We start from the raw sequence: 15,265 nt of genomic DNA on the forward strand, positions 1-15,265 counted from the left end.
CAGTTGCTGAGAGTTCTGACAGCAGCAGGCAGCGTCACAGGGCCACTGTCACAGTGCCACCTTGTCCTGGCTCAGCAGGGCACCTGGAGGGCCTCCCGCTGCCCAGCCTCCTGGGCCTCAGCAATGCCATGTCCTTCTTCAAAACTCCTCCTCGGGCTTCGCGCGAGGCCCCGAGTCGTGGAGCTGGGTGCCGGGAGCAGGGGTGACCGCCTGAAGCATGGGTTTGGCAGAGGGAGGAACATGGATGGCCACCTGTGTGCGCCTGGTCACGCCCTGCAGGCCCACGGGAGCTGTAGCTCTGGGGGACAGTGGGGGCCATGCAGAGTGCCGGGACTTGGCTACTTCTGACGTCTTTGTTAGGACTTGGGAGAGAGTGAAGCACAGGGCTCAGGAGCCGGAGCTCAGGCTGGGCCGAGACCGAGCCCAGCTGCCCAGGGATCCTTCGGGCATCCTCGAGTCAGCGGGAGAGTGGGGCCGTGGACCCCACCAGGACGCTGGTGTGCTCGCAGGTGACGGGGATGGCAGGTCAGGGTCTGTTACCAACCTGAGGCAAGTACTGGACGCAGCGAGGTTTCTACAGGACCTGGGCAGGTGAGGAAGCCCTGAGCAGGGGTCCACAGCTTGGAAGCCCGGACCCCGAGCCCAGGACCAGGGTGAACCAGAGAGGGCTCACAGGCACAGGCCAAGGGCCTCGAGAGCCCGCCCCTCCCCAGCAATGTTAGGTACGTCCTAAGAGTTGGAATGAGTGCCAAGAGCCCTGAGGACAGGATCTGACCGCGGACATTGAGGTGGCCAGGAGCCGGGGACTGCAGGTGCCTTTACCTGAAATGTCTCTGTCCCTTCACCAAAGACGTTCTGTACCCGTTTTGGCTTCAATTCTGCCTCAAAGTATTTGTTGTGTCCGTCACTAAGTGTTTTGAAGCCCCTTAAACTTTGTGCCCAGGGCCAGTGCCTCCCTGGCCTTGCCCTGCTTGTTGGAGGGACCTGCAAGGGCCGTGGACTCTCATGTGACCCTGGAGAGGACAGGGGAAGAGACCCCACTGTGTCCCAGACCGTGACCAGAGTGTGCCAGCTTCTTAGAAAGGCCCAAAGAAGAGTGGTCACCCACCAGTCGTGGTCATGTGCACGGAACCCTGGACCATGACAGCCCTGCGGCCACGGGGGGTGGACACCGAGGAGGCCTGAGCAGCACACCCACAGGACCCCACCTCTGTGGCTCACTGAGCTGCCACACTAGCACGAGTCCCCCTGAACTGCCACCTGACGTCACTGGATTGATATTTTTTAGTCTTAGTAAAACCTGACTTTCCGGGAATGCAGAGTGAGAGGTGTTCAGTTTCCATCTTCATCTGCTCCCTCACGGCTTCTGGCCCCCGGGACTGGAGTGACACAAGTCTTCCATATGCTGCTGAGGTGGCTGGTGGCGGAGACCCTGGGCAGGTCCAGGGTGGGGTCGGTCACTCGCAGAGAACAAGCAGGATCACCGGGAAGGTGGGAGGAGCTGCAGGCTGAGCGGGGACACCATCACGGTCACCATCACGGTCACCATCATGGTCACCATCACGGTCATGACTGTGTGGTGCAGGACAGAGCCTGGAGGCTCCAGCCCCTTCCCACGCCTCACCCTGCACATGTCCGCGTGGTGTCCTCTGCAGTGTCCTTCGAGTGGACAGATAAACATCAGTGTTCCTGAGTTCCATGAGCCACTCAGGCCATTAGCCAATCCTGAGGGGGGTCCCAGGAAGCCACCTGGGGCTTGAGACTGGCCTCTGGGGTCAGGGAGTTCTGGGGACGGAGCCCTCAACCCATGGGGTCTGACACCACCCCCAGGTAAACAGTGTCCTGGCAGGTGTCCACAGGCGCCTGTCGTGGTGTGGACCCCACACATCGGGTCAAGCGCTGTGTGTGAGAAGCACTTTGGGCTTCGCCTGGCGCTGAGCTGGCCATCCCCGAGTGAGTGGGAGAGGCCTGCTGATGTGGGCGCCGTAGGAGCTGAGCCCATCTCGGGAAGTCCTGTCCCCTGCCCGTCTGGCACACGAGTCCCAGGGGCCCCTGCCTGCTCTTCTACGCCGTGGTCCACCAGCGACTCCCCTCGGGATTGTACCCGGTCTCATCTCCTCTTTGTTTTGTAGTTAGGGCTTTTTATTGCCTTTTAAAATTTGTGTTGGGTTAGATCATTTGCTTCATTTCAGGATTATCATCTGGTGTTGGAGAGGGAAATGCATGAAAGTCACATTTAAATCCATGACTACATGCAGTGAAGTGCCGTTTACGGAGAACCTGCGGGGGCCAGGGCTGTGACCGGCACCCACACTGCCTCTAAGTCTCATAAAGCTGCCAAAGGTGGGGCTCTCGTCCACCCTGGTCCATGTCACACAGCTGTAACAAGACACTCGAGGCTGGCTACTGTGTAATAATGAGTTTGTTAGCTCAGGGTTTGGGAGGCTGAAAGTCGACGACTGGGCGTCCCTGTCTGCTGGGCACTGGTGAGGGGCCAGAGAAGGCGGCGTCACCGTGGTGGGAGAATGCACGGCAGAGGTCGCGGGCTGAGAAGTGAAGCCGGGAGACTCAGGGGCAGGCAGGCGTTTAATAATGCAGCATCCCCATGGGAACTGACCAGGGTCCCTCAGGAGCCCTGGTGACTCACCAACTCCTTCGAGGCCACCCCAGGGACTGAGACTCCAAGGCATGGACCCTGGGGACACACTGCAGCCTTACCCAAGCCTCCGCGTCATCCTGCCCCGCGAAGGAGCAGACCCGGGCTCACAGACAACACAGGCTGCGGGGACCCAGGGACCCAGGGACCCAGGGACCCGAGGCTGGGTGGGCAGATGCCGGCACCTGCTCCTTCCCCAGGGAAGCTGGACTCCAAGCCACCCCGGGGGGCCACGTTGTTCTCCACCAGCCTCCTCACGCCTCTCTCTTTTTCCATATGATACATTTATTTGTCAAGATGTCATCATGGAACCACTTGGAACTGCCGAGAGTGACGTCTGCAGGAAACGCTCAGCAGTGAAAAACCGTCCCCAGGACGCAGCCACACCATGCTCCCTCAGATGGCATCCGTCACCTCAGTGGGGAGGAGGGGACAGCACAGAACCCTCACGGTGGGCAGGGACGGGCAGCAGTTCCCTGGATGGCTCCACCGCCCCTTTGCCCCTGGCAGCCTGCAGCTTGGGGGTGCGTGGTGGGGTGCTGGGTCCTGGGGCACCTTGCCATGGGGTCAGTGTGAGTGTCTCCCCGCCCCGGGTTCTGGGCTGGGTGGCAGGTCTCAGGCCCAGCTATGCCTTGCTCTCTTTTGATATCCTCATAACGGGTCTGCCCCGCCCCTCTCGGCCATCATGCACATGGCGTGTGTCCGCGTCTTTTTGAACCCACTCTGCCAATCTCTGGCTTTAATTGATGTATGAACATCATTTGCATTTAATAGAGCTGTTTTCTCCGACTTTCCTTTCTGTTTTCCTATCACCTCGGGGCTTCTATGTTTTTGCAGAACTGGGGATTGAGCCCTGCAGGCTGCTCTACACTGAGCTGCACCCACTTCTCGTTTATTTTTTATCTGGAGTCAGGGTCTCACGAGGTCTCACTGAGTTGCCCAGGCTGCCTTGAACTGAGTCACGGGGTCACAGGGTGTGCTGCAGCGCCAAGCCCACCTTGGGCTCCTTGACTCTGCTTTGTCCGTGAGTCTGTCTTTGTCTGGGTTTCTAAATGGTGGCTCCAGGTACTGCATTAATTATGCATGAGTCCCACGGCAGGTCCTGCCACCCTCTCGCCATCCTTAGTTAACAGGAGCGTGACCTTGGCCTCCCCTCGTCACCCCTCATTTAGGATACTGCTTTAAATAGCACCTCCACAGGCAGCCAGAGCCACATTAGTGTATGATTTTTGGTCCAACTGTTAAACATGATTTAGAAAACCCAAGAGGAGGAGAGCAGCTGGCACATGGCAGGTGCTGCGCCACTGTGACCCAAGCCGTTGCCAAATGCCACCCATGTAAGATGGAACACATGGGTGTGTGCGATAGCAGCTTCCTTCTACTTGTGAGCAAACTGAGGCTCAGAGAGGTTGGCAAGGTGTCTGGAGTCACACAGGAATAAACACTGACGGAGCTCATGCTATGCCAGCCCTGTGCTCAGCTCCAGCCCTACAAATAGAATCGGGCCAGTCTCCACCCCCAAGGGTGCGTTTTCTTTCCTCCTTCAGCCCTGCAGGCAAGGGAGCTGCACTCCTGGGACCCTCTGCAATCCCACCGTGGTCAGAAGATGCTGGAGCCTGCTGTCTGCAGCCCACTCATGGCCATGCTGCTCAGACCTGCCGGCCTGGGGCAGCGGTGGGAGGAGGAAGCCTTCTCTCAGCCCTGACCTGCTTTCCCGCGGAGCCCCGGGACGCTCAGAAATTGGCCCAATTAGCATGAACTGAGCTCGGAGAGCTCTGGGAAGCTCCTCAACCAATTTAAGTCTGCAGAGTGAGTCCAACGGTAAGCTGGCCACTTTGTAGATTCAGGAGGAGAATCTCTCTGAGTGCCCCCGGCCCTAATAGGATGCTCGCAGAGCTTCTCAAATGGACGTCTTGGGGGGAAAGCCTGGTTGGGAATGTGTTTGGCACTTTGGGGAGAACGGGCACCAGGGCGGCTGCCGTGAAGTTGGCAGAACTTGAGAGAGAGGAGGGTTGCCCGGCTGGACCCAGGGGCGTGAGACTTTCCTAAAACCCATTAGAGACTGTCCAAGTGCCGGGCACCCCGGGGTCCTGCAGAAGGCAGGCTGTCTGAATGCCAAGCGGAGGACTTCAGGCAGGTGCCAGGCCCCTCCTGAGGGGCAAGAGCAGGCAGGTGCCCCGCGAGTCTCCGGGCTCCCACGTGCAGCATGACCTCCACGAGGCCTTCTGCGCTGGTCAGCTGGCGAGCCCGCTGGGGGACGGGCCCTGCTCACACCTCATGGGGTGGGGGGTGGAGACGCCGCCTCTCTACACCACAGGTCCCCACGTCCCCTGCAAGCTGAACCCTTTGATGGAGAAGTGCTGGTGGCACCGTGGGAAGGACGCAGGGGGTGATGGTGGGACGGTGGCACAGCTGGCTGCTGTGGGACTGAATGTTTATGTCCATTCAGAGTTCGCCCCTGGGAGCCCTGAGCTCTGTGTGACAGTATTTACAGGTGGGCCTTTCGGGAGGCCATGGGGTTGTGACGGTGGCCCCGAGATGAGGTTGGTGCCGTTTGCAACAGGAGGAAGCTGGACCGGTGCTTGGGCACTCTGCCCCTTGCAGGGCCCCGGGGAAGGTGGCTATTTGCCACCAGAGAGAGCCCCAACAGACCTCGGCCCTGCTGGCACTTTGATCCTGGACCTGCAGCTCCGGGGTGTCAGAAAGGAACGTCAGCGTCTCCACCCCGTCTGAGGTGCTGCGCCCCAGAGCTGGAGCCTGCGGACACGCTGCCCCGCACCGGGCTCCTGCGTGTGTGTGAGGAGGCACCTGTGCCACGTGCCTCAGCCACCCTCTGGGGCAGGGGACCTGTCCCAGCCCTCTGCAGAAGAGGGCCAGGGGGCCCAGGGAGGCCTCGCAGCCCTACAGGCTAACTGTCCAGCTGGGTGGGCTGATTCTCCCCCAGCTTCCTGCTGTCCCCACCTAGGCTCTTGCCCCTCCCCGTGGCCCCGTCCCTCCTGGGCCTCTGCCACCTCACCCTCTGGTGTTCCTTGAATGCGCCACACTCCTCCTGCCCAGCCTCGGTGCACGCTCCTCCCTCTGACCTGGGCTCCTCCTCCCACCCAGGGCGTCAGGGATGCTCATCGCGGTGGCAGCAGCCTCCCTGGCACCTGCTCTGCCCGTCTCCTCTCCAGGGACCACTGACCACTGGGACTGAACCTCCGTCATTCTTCTGCCCAGAAAGCGAGACCCTCTCAGTGGGCCATCTTCTGAGGAGGCCGAGGGCTGGCGGCTGGAGGGTGGCGGTCCCTCCCACATTGAGCTGGCCTCAGGACTTGCTGCGGAGGACAGGTGACGCTGCTGGGGCTCAGGCAGCACAGGGATGTCCACCCCTCTGGTGCCTGAGCCCTGGTGAGAAGTCCTGCTGAGAGGCCACGTGGGGGCTGTGTGGGGACAGTGGGGGCTCAGCTGCCCCCAGTGAGGCACCAGAGGCCAGGTGAATCCACCTGAGTGTCACAGCCCTGCTGCCCTCTGCTGCGGCCCATGAGAGCCCCCCGCAGCGGCAGAAGCGCCCAGCTGAGCCCCGAGAGGCGCTGACCTGGACCAGGACTCTGGCTTCACACGGGAGCCCCAGCTAGAGGGCAGGCAAGAGGAGGGGACGGAACCCCCTGCTGCGGCTCCACATGGGCCTCTGCTGCTGGAGAGACAGACTGGACCTCAGCCCTGGCCTCTGCTGAGTGCCCAGGCCACCCTGTCCCACTGCCTGTCCCAGTCCCTGCCTCTGCCCTCGCTCCCTCTGCAGGACCAGAGGGTCCCTGGGTGAGAGGCCCCAAGAACCAAGAGCACTCACCTCTGCCCAGCCGGGGCTCCACTCCCAGCCCCCCTGCAGCCAGACCACCACCAGGCCCCTCTGGGGTCAGCACGCGACCTCCCCTCCACATGTGCGCCCGCCAAGCCCTGGTCATCCGTCACAGTCCTGTTGGTTGACGTGATTGCACATGGTTTATGCATCCACTGATTCGGGGGCCCATTGGGTGGCCGGCCACTCACTCGTGGCTGAGTGACTCCTAGGCCCCTCGATTCATCAGTTCATTTGTTCTCCTATATGACGTGCTCAGGGCTTGGTTCAGCTGTCCTCGGGGACACCCCCCGTAGGGCAAAGTGAGAGGGGTGACTGAAGACGGCTCTTATCCTGTGCCACTGGGTGAGTGGCACTCACAGCGCCCCCACAGACAGGCCCCGCCCTCTGCTCCACTCAGGGCTCCCCTGGAGCGGGGCACCTGTTTTCCCCTGCCCTGGGTCCCCTGGATGGAGGAGTCCTCCAGAGAGATGCCCCTGGAACCCGCTCCACTCAGGCCACTGCCTTCCCTCTGCAGCCTTAACCAGCTTGGCCACTGGGCACGTGGACACCTACCAGTGACCTTGGGCCACGCCACCTCTGAGGCTGTTTCCCCAAATGAAATGGAGGCACAGCAAACTCCACCTGTTTCAAAAAGGGGAGGAGACAAAAGAGCCTCCTCCCCCGCTGTCCAGAGGTCGGGAAGCTGCAAGCTCATCTGCAGCAACTGAGATCCTTCCCTGGCGCCCGGGCAGCGCCCCCTGCGCCTGTCTCTCCTTGTTTGTGTATCAGGGCTGCTGCGAGCTGAGGCATGGCCCTGACAACTGAGAGAAGTGGGGGACACCCGCGTGCACTTTCTTTGCAGTTCTTTCCTCAGGAGGCTGCAGACCCCTCTGGACAGGAGCTGTGGCCTCCTGCGGACACTGCCTGGCTGCCTCGGCTGCTTTGTCTTTGGAGGCCAAGGGCCCCAGGCTGGCTGGAACACGTCTGCAGAAAAGGCAAACATGGTGACCAAGAAACGGGGACGGGTGTTCTTGATTAAAGGAGACTAAAGACGGGTGCATGGTGTGATTCTCCTCAATTGAATCCTGGATTCTAAAAACAAACAGACAATAAAAAAAACAGTTAAAAAGATACGACTTGGGACAATGGGGACACTGGGGTTTGAGCTAATATCAGATCATCAGTCCTCTGGGGATGCCATAGCGAAGCACCTCCGGCTGGCGGCTCAGGCCACAGGCCTGCTTCTCCCCGTCCGGAGGCTGGAGGTGCCATGGGTGGGCCGCAGGGTGGCTTCCGGGGGAGCCTGGTCCCAGCTAGGTCTCCCTGACTGGAGAGGGGCTCTGGCCTCGCGCTCTCCTTGTGAGTCGCTAATCCGTCAGGAGGGCCTCGCCCTCATGCCAGGGTGGACCTGAGGACACTGTGCTGGTGCCTCTGGCCCTGCGGCTTCCTGCCCTGTGGAGAGCACTGGCCGGCACGGAGGGGGTCGCCCCACAGGCAGGGCAGAGCCGCCTCTGCCCGCCGTTCCCTCACGCTCCGCAGCCTGCAGCTACCTGTGTGCATGTCTGCCCCCACGAGCTTGAGCAGGATGAGTACAGACCAGAGCCCAAACAGGGGGTGCGGCCGGGAGCCCACCGCGTCACGTTCCCCACACTCCAGGGCAACGTGCCACTTTCAAATCAGAAACAAGCGAGTTTCACAGGAGGGGGGGCTGCCTGAGGCTGGTGGGGACGGTCCAGGGTCAACGACCCCCACACTCTGCCTCTGGTGTCAAGCACAGCCTTGGAGCGAGGCTCCTGTCCAGTGGCCGGCCACCCTCCTCGCCTTGGCTGCACACGGCCTTTGTTGCCAAGAGAGCACATGCAGCACCCCCGAGCCCTGCTTCTGCGTCGGAGATGAGTTAGTGAAATAAATAAAATAGAAACCGAAATAGAATCGTGTGCAGGGCCAGGAGCTGGCGCGCAGTGGGCACCTCCCCGCGGCCGCGCTGCCTCTGCAGGGCCGCGTTTCAGTCACCGCTAGGGCGGCCGCGCCTGCCGGGTGGGGACAGGAGCGCGATACCCGGTGTTACCACATCTCACTCCTCCTGTGGACATCTGGGAGACTGAGGCGCCAGGAGCCGGCTCTTCCCTGGACGGTGAGGGGACAGGAGGGAGCAGGTGCTGGGAGCAGGGTGGACCTGGCCGCTTCCCCCAGGTGTGACTGAACCCCCCACTGGACCTCCTGAGCCCAGACAGTAAATCACACGATGCCCCTGAGGGCCTGGCTGAGAGCAGGAGCCAGCCGACACCATGTGCTACCCACCCTGGCTGCCGGCGGGTGCTGGGGACCTCTCCCCTTCCAGAGTCCCTGGTGCACGGCAGCACCCCCACTTCCAGAGCTGTGAGTGACCTCTAAAAGGGACACCTTCTGAGCAGGTGGCCTGTGCTCATGGAAGCAGGCTGATGAGCTGTGTGGAGGGGCCAGAGGAGCTGCCCAGCCCGGTGGGGGACAGGGAGCTGCAATGTCACCTGGCAGCCATGCTTCCTCCCGGGGCGGGGGCGGTGTGACAGGTGAAGAGGAATGAGGTTTCCCAGGGGGTCTCATCACCCACCCAGAGCCAGTCAGAGTGGAGGTGGGAATGCCCCAGAGTGCCCCTGGGAGCCACATCTCATACCTACAGTTGTGGCCCCTGCAGCCACCCCAGGTCCCAGCAGACGTTTCTGTTAAGCCAGTACCGTGAATTCACACTCAGCACCTTGATCACAGCCGCATCACCCTGGGTTTGTCTCTGGCTACGGACCACTACCTGGGTAACTGACCACCTCTAGCTCCACACCCCAAGTCACCGTATCCCCAGGTGAAAGGACCATCCACCATCTCAGCACACGGTCACCCCACTCGGCCCCATGCCTCTGGTTATCCTGGGTTCTCCTCTCCCGAGAGCCTGGGTCCTCTCCCCTTTCACAGGCAGTGCAGAGCCGGCAGCTGCAGACTGCAGGCTACAGCGGGGACATTGGCCTACTCTGAGCCAGGTGGGCCCTGGCCGATGGACTGGGATTTATGGGGTCCCCTGCTGCAGCCAGAGCCATCCCACTGGGTGGGGTGGAAGGACCCTCCAGTCGTGCTGAACGACCAGCCTATTCTGGCCCAATTGTAAGGCCCCGGGATTCAGGGAAGGCTGAGCCTATTAGTTCTCACTTGGGGCCCTGGTGAGGGCCAGTCAGGTGTCCAGTCGGTCTGTGGTCATCTCGTTGCCCATGAGAGCCCCATGGCTTGGCTGGGAGCTGGTCCAGGCCAGCAGGAGTCGGGGCTGCTGCTGGAGCATGCCCAGGAGGCTCTGTCTGTGCTGGTCGCAGCCTGGAGGGCTCTCCTGACACGTTCCAATGACCGAGGGTCTCAGGGTAAACTGAGGCAGGGCAGTGTCCAACCCATAGTAGGTGCCCACCCTGCCAGCTCCGAAGGTTGGCCCCAAGTGCACAACCCGTGCCTGGCACACAGTGGCACCAAGGTGGGGTGTTCACTGAGCAGCCGCCAGGAGCCCACTCCAGGCCGAAGGTGCTGAGGCATGGAGCTGAGCTGGTGCTGGACGGGGCAGGGGCTGCAGCAGCCAGACCAGCCAGCTCCGGCGCCCCCAGGTCCCCAAGCTGCTGTTCTGCAAAGATGGCCTCTTGGCAGGAACCTCCCAGGCTGCAAGGCCCTGGAGCGGGACAGGAAGGGCTCAGCCAGGCGTGGGGGACCCAGCCCTGTGGCTCTGCAGCTCCTCCCTGCCCCCCGGGCCTTCCTCTCCCTACCCCCTTCTTCATGTGACTTTGTCCCTGTTCTCTCGCAAACCTCCCCACTACCTCCTTCCCTCCTGTGTCCCCTCCCTCCTCACCTGACCAGCGGCCGTCACCAGGAGGTCACTCCCCTTCCCACCCCCTTGAGATTACTGGTGGACTGAGAAGGCTCAGGTGGGGAGCCAGTGGTGAGTGTGGCCAGTGCCTGCAGGCACAAAGGTGCTGTCCATGCTCCCTTGTGGGGATAGGCCTTGCTCCCCTGACCAAATTGAGGCCAGTCTCAAGCTCGGGAGCCCAGGTCCCCAGGCTTGGCCTGAGCTCCCTTGTCTGCCTTGAAGGGAGGGGAGTCTGGGGGGCACGTAGGACGCTCTGCAGGACACTCCTCCTGCAGGGGGTGGCAGGCTGGAGCAGCTGAGGGACAGAGGGCACGTGGACGGGGCATGTGGGATCTGGGGGAGGGAGGTGGGAGGATGGACGTCCCATGAGCAGGGCAAGGCAGAGAGGCCGCTGGGCGGCAGCCCAGGCTGGCTCCCTGGATGCAGCTCAGCTCCTGTTTTGGCTGCATTGAGACCCCGCTGATGTAATGAGCCAATTCCCCGAGTCACGGAGTCAATACCAATTACAGCCACGTGCCACACGACAGCCTGCGAGCCGGGCTCTGTGATCTCCGCTCTACCCCAAGAAGCTGGTGCAGGAGGGGACGTCACTGGCCCCAGTGCATAGATGTCGGGAGAGACTGTTGGGGTCTGTCACCCGGTGCTCAGGAAACAGGATGGGAACAGGGTGTGGGAGGGGTGTGGGGCTGGCACCACTGTGACCCTTCCCGCACCGCAGTTCCTGCCCTGTGCCCTGGTCCCCTCCCCTGCACTCTGAACCCTGCACCCCCCCATTCCTTGCACATGTACCCCTGCACCCCTGCACCCTCTCCCTTGTACTCTGCACCCTGTGTTCCCTTGCACCCCTGCAGCCCTATTTCCTAAACACTGTACCCCTATATTCTTCCCTATCCCCCTGCACCCCCTGCCCTGCACTCTGCACCCTGTACCCCTACACCCCTATTCCCTGCCCTCTGTACCCACACCACAGTGCCCCCTCCCCTCACCCCCTCCCCTTTGTCTCTCCCCTGAACCCCCATTTCCTTTCACCCCTGTGCCCCTGTTTCCAAAACACTGTACCCCCTACGCTCTTCCCTATCCCCCCTGCACCCCCATGCCCTGCACATGTACCCTTGTACCCCTGTGCCCCTGTTCCCTGAACACTGTACCCCTACACTGTTCCCTGTCCCCTGCACCCCTGTTCCCTCCACAGTGTGCCCTGCACCCTGCAGCTCCTGCTCCAATCCCACTTTCCTGCTGCCCTGGGAAGTCCCCACGAGTACATCCTCTGTCCTGTCTACACGGAGGACCCATCTGGGAACCTGTGCCCCTCAATCTCTCATCCGTTGAAGGAGAACTTTGGCCCACTTGGCAGAATGACCTGAACAGAGGCCACCTGGTGGTTGCACCTGCCGAGTGTCCACCCAGTCTCTGCACCTGCTCAGTGGCCAGTGACCCCACAGCTGGAGGGCCGAGGGGCCATGGGGCTCCTGGTCAAGCTGGACGGACAGGAGGTTGACCACACCTGTCCTGACTGTCCCCATGGCGGCAGCCACATTTGGCCCCTCACCTTGCCCTTCCCTTCGGGGCAGGAGGTCCAGGCCAGAGTCGGGAGTGGCTTCACCTGGAGCTGCCATGTGACCCCATACAGGCTCCTCCCGCCCGATGCCACTCTGCCCTGCACAGCAGGCAGGTTGGGGTGGACACCTGCCAGAGTGGCCACCCAGAGGCTGCGGCCTAGAGACCCCTGAAGAGGAGCTGGCAGTTCTCCCCTCCAGAGCCGCATCCTGCTCCAGGCCTCTGCCCACCTCCCCAGGTCATGTGAGGGCAGTCCAGCCCTGGACCATCAGCCGCCCTTCAGGCCATGTGACCACAGACTGCGGTGGGTGGTGGCCTGCTGCCCAGGGAGGAGACGGCATTGATCGCCCTCTAATTGAACAAGACAGAGAACACGTCAGGCCTGTCGACCTTTACAAATGGGCCAGTAATTCAATGATCCCACCCCCCAGCACGCCCGGGCACTGGCGGGCTCATTAGCAGGAGTCGGGGCACAGTGGGCACCCGTGCCGTAGCCCATAGCAGCCTTGCTGTTGGGAGTGGAGGCTGGAGGGACCCCACAGCCTCCGCCTGGCCTCCCTGCTCCACCTGCCTCTGCTTGTGGGACTTTCCAAACACAAAGCCAAGTGTGTCCCCGCCCCTGACTTCAGGCCACAGTGGCTGCTCCACTGTCCCAGGACCAAGTCCTGATGCACAGACCCTTGATGTGACCCACCCTCCGGGACCAAGGGCAAGAGGCTGCAGAGCTCCGAGCGTTCTCCGGGTCCTGCCTCTGCTGTGGGAGACAGGCGCACTCCGGGGTCGCTGCCCACCGCGCCCCCCCTCCATCCCACCACCCAGCCATCTCCAGGCCCCTTGACCGGCCTCCTTGGTAGCTCTTCAGCCCAGCCATTTCTCACCATCCACATGGCCCCGCCCTGGCTGGGCCACCGTGGCCCTCCCCCAACCACTGTGTGGTCCCTCCCTGGTCCCTTGCCTCCCCTACTGGCCTGTCCTCCCCCAGCTTCCCATGGCACCTTCCAGAACACATCTCACAAGGCTTAACCCTGTGCAGCAGCTCTGCAGGGACCCGAGGAAAAGCTGTGGTCCTGGTGCACCGTCACAGCCCAGCCCCCACCCAGGACCCGAGGCCCACGCTCAGCCGCCCACCACCATGCCCTGGCCGGAGCTGTCTCTTCACTGGAATCCCCCCCCCACCTCTCCACTGAACTCCTATTCCTCCCTCACCACCCGCCCCACACCACTCCGGGGAGGCTGCCCACTTGGTGGGTGAGCAGCTCCAAGCTCCTGTCTGGCGTGTGCAATGCGCTGGCTTTGAACCCAGCCACACAAGTCCCTGGAGTCCCAGAGCACCCTGACCCCGGGGCTCCCTATCCTTCTCCGGGTTTGGGCTCACAGGACCTGCCTGTCTGGGCAGGAGATGGGAGCATGGGGACCGTCCCTGGTCCGTCCACCACCTCCAGGAGGCCCCTGAGCCTTCTCTCCACGCGGCTCAGCATGAGTAATGAGGCCCAGCAGGTCGGAGATCGATTCCTCATTTGTGTGATTAATCCCAGCCTCGGAACAAGCCGTCCCTGCTTCCCCGGAGGGCTAGCGGCCCTCCTGCCCGCGCTGACCCCAGCCCCACAGCCAGGAGAGCGAGAGCGGGGGCACCTCACATCTGACCATGTGCACGGGTACCTCCCCTTTCAGAGGCCAAGGTCACGGGCATCCACTCTGGTAGGGTGGATGGGGCCCCCCCACACTGTGCAGTACAGGAGGGGGTGGGGCACACAGTGAGCAGAGGGACCAGTCTCAAGAGCTGTGTGACCCTGGCGACTCTCTCAACCCCTCTGGTTCCCACGGCTTCCCCTGAAAACTAACAAAAGCAAGAAACCAGCGGAGCCTCCAGGGAGCTGGACCAGCTGCACCTGCCCCAAGGGCAGGGGTGAGCTCAGGTCTGGCCTGAGCCGGAATCCCCAGGAGGGCGCTGCCCAGAGCCCACCTCTGCAAGCCTCACCTCTGAAGTGGAAGGAGCAGGGGCCACTCCCTGCAGGTGGGAGCCGCCTGGACAGGTGCCCGGTGAGGACTGCGGCCACAGGGAGTGCTCTGCTGTCCCTCCCAGGGCCTCAGCGGGCAGCCCTACCCAGAGTCACACGCCCTGCAGCAGCAGGAGGAAGGAGCGCGGAGGTGGGGACTTCCCAGGAGGACCAGGACGTCCCACGTGGAATTGGTGGATGGCAAGTGGACAGGCCAAGGGCTGGCCGAGTATGCCTAGACCATCGGCCTGAGGTGCAGGCTGCCCACAGGGGCTCTGGGGTCAAGGCCTCGCCTCACAGGCCAGGTGACTCAGCGGCTCCTCGGGAGTGGGCAGGACGGGCTTCAGAGCACACCGCCGCACCCCCCACACACCGAGCCCCAAGGGCCTCTGGTCAGCCCCTCTCCTGGCCTGGCTTGAGTGCTGGGTACAAGAGCGGGCCTGAGCCGCCTCCCTCGCTGCCCCGTGGAGGCAGGGGTGAGAGGCTGGGAGGGGGCAAGGAGGGAGGTGGAGGCCTGGCAGGGCTGGACCCGCCTGCTCAGATGCACCTTTCCCACCCAGAGCCTGTGCTGCCCAGCTGCTGCGACGAGGCCCCACAGACCGGAGGCCTTGGGCAACAGAATCGCGTCTCTCAGCCACAGAGGCCACAAGACCGAGGTGTCAGGGGGCCACACGGCCTCTGTGGCTCAAGGGGCTGCCAGCAGTCCTTGGCCTGTGGCCACATCACCCCAGGCCTGGCCCCTGTGTGTCTGTGTCTCTTCTCATGGGGACGCCAGCCTTGGTTGGGGGCCTGCCCTGCTCCAGTGCGACCTCGTCTCCCTGAGTAACCACACTAGCAAAGACCCCGTGTCCCAGTGAGGTCACTTCCTCAGGTCCAGGAAAGACGGGAAGCCGGGACCCTTTTTGGCCTGAGATGCTGGCTAGCTCTCAGGGCCTCCCGGGCCAGCGGGTCAGGCCCCGCAGCAGCGAGGAACAGGTGTCTGACCCAGCAATTGCCTTTGCCTTCCCCTCAGGCAGGTGCAGGGGACACAGGGACCCTGGGGAAGGCAGAGCCACCAGGGGAGAGGGCGAGTCATCGCAGGAGGACTGGGGGACGGACGTGCTGTCAGCAGCCTCTTCCCTGGAGGCCTTAAGGGTGAGAAATAAGCAGGTGCCATCTTGGAGACGCTGCGTATCACTTTAGCCAAGAGAACTGTCACTCCTGGGCTCAGAGCTCCGCTGAGGAACATGAGGCCCATGAAGCGCAGCCCTGGCCCCAGCCACCTGCCAGAGGGCGCGGGGCTGCTGTCGGCCTGTCTCCAGGCTGCTCCTGGGGACGGTGGCCTAACCTGTCTTCTGGGTACACAGCACTCCCCTTGGTCCCAT

Source organism: Callospermophilus lateralis, chromosome 8, assembly GCF_048772815.1.
Source record: "Callospermophilus lateralis isolate mCalLat2 chromosome 8, mCalLat2.hap1, whole genome shotgun sequence".
Taxonomy (NCBI): domain Eukaryota; kingdom Metazoa; phylum Chordata; class Mammalia; order Rodentia; family Sciuridae; genus Callospermophilus; species Callospermophilus lateralis.